We start from the raw sequence: 2,035 nt of genomic DNA on the forward strand, positions 1-2,035 counted from the left end.
CCATCTCCATTGTTACCAAACTTGGTGATCAGCCTCTGCTCGGCCACTTTTCATTGTTGCCTGTCCCGAAGTCCCCCTTGGAGGAAGGTCCGAGGTCGAATGTCCCGAATTGCTGAAGTGTTCTCTGACTGGGAGGGAACACTCCTGTCTGTTGACACTCATAACAGCCCAACCCCCCCACCCCATATATGCACACACACACACACACGCGCACACACACACGCACACGCACACACACATGCACACACGCACATGCGCACACGCACACACACGGGCACACACACAAGCACACACAAGCACATATAAGTTTGTGGGGTGAATTTATATTTGCAGAACTACATTTTACTTTGCTCAAAAACTGCATGAACTACAGAGCTAAGGAGAGACTTGTGGCAGCTCCCAGTATCAGGTGGCTCAGTGCTTAGCACTGCTGCCTCACAATACCAGGTTCAATTCCAGCCTTAGACAACTCCCTGTGTGGAGTTTGTACATCCCTCTGGTTTCCCCCCACAGTACAAAGGTGAATTGGCCATGTTAAATTGCCCATAGTGTTACCTGTTTCCACACTGTAGGTAATCTAATCCAGGGGAAGGATCTGAAGGCCCTAATTTACGAGGGCTCTAAGCTCATGCCTTTCCAGGATATCTCAGTTGTGGTAAACCAGAAAAGAAAACCTTACGATGATGAGCATAAGACGTAGAAATGGAAGTAAGGCCATTCAGCCCATCGGGTCCACCCCACCATTCAATCGTGAATGATGGGCATTTCAACGCCACTTCGTGGCACTCTCATCGTCACCCTTAATTCCTTGCGTGATCAAGAATTTATCAATCTCTGCCCTGAAGACAATTAACGTCCTGGCCTCCGCTGTGCTCCACGGCAATGAATTCCACAGGCCCACCACTCTCTGCCTGAAGAAATGTCTCCTCATTTCCATTCTAAATTGACCCCCTCTAATTCTCAGGCTGTGCCTATGGCTCCTAGTATCCTCACCTGATGGAAACACATTCCCAGCATCCACCCTTTCTAAGCCAAGCATTATCTAGTAAATTTGTATTGGATCTCCCCTCAACCTTCTAAACTCTAATGAATACAATCCCAGGATCCTCAGCTGTTCATTGTATGTTAAGCCGACCATTCCAGGGATCATCTGTGTGAATCTCCGCTGGACATGCTCCAGTGCCAGTATGTCCCTCCTGAGGTGTGGGGACCAAAATTGGATACAGTATTTCAAATGGGGTCTAACCAGAGCTTTATAAAGTCTCAGTAGGACATCGCTACTTTTACATTCCAACCTCTTGAGTTTAGTGGCAACATTACATTTGTTTTCTTAACCACGGACTCAACCTGCAAGTCAACCTTTAGAGAATCCTGGACTATCATTCCCAGATCCCTTTGTACTTTGGCTTTGTGAATTTTCTCACTGTTTAAACAAAAGTCCATGCCTGTATTCCTTTTTCCAAAGTGCAAGTCCGAGCATTGGCTCACATTGAATTTCATCAGCCATTTCCTGGACCACTCTCCTAAACTGTCTACGTCTTTCTGCAGCCTCCTGAAGACGGGCTCATGCCCGAAATGTCCATTCTCCTGCTCCTTGGATGCTGCCTGACCTGCTGCGCTTTTCCAGCAACACATTTTCAGCTCTGATCTCCGGCATCTGCAGTCGTCACTTTCTCCTAAATCTTTCTACAGCCTCCCATCTCCTCAGAATGACCTGCTCGTCTGCCTAACTGTGCATCATCGGTGAACTTCACCAGAATGCCCCCAATCCCTTCATCCAGATCATTAATATATAAAGTGAACAGCTGCGGCCCCAACACTGAACCCTACGGGACACCACTTGTCACCAGCTGCCATTCCAAGAAAGAACCTTTTATCCCAACTCACTGCCTTCTGTCAGACAGCCAATCCCCAATCCATGCCAGTGGCTCACCTCGAACACCATGGACCCTCACCTTACTCAGCAGTCTCCCGTGAGGCACCTTATCAAAGGCCTTTTGGAAATCTAGGTAGATAACATCCACTTGGTTTCCCT

This window comes from Chiloscyllium plagiosum, unplaced genomic scaffold (genome assembly GCF_037043375.1).
Source record: "Chiloscyllium plagiosum isolate Xiang-an unplaced genomic scaffold, Cpla_swu_hap1 HiC_scaffold_33, whole genome shotgun sequence".
NCBI classification, from domain to species: Eukaryota; Metazoa; Chordata; class Chondrichthyes; order Orectolobiformes; family Hemiscylliidae; genus Chiloscyllium; species Chiloscyllium plagiosum.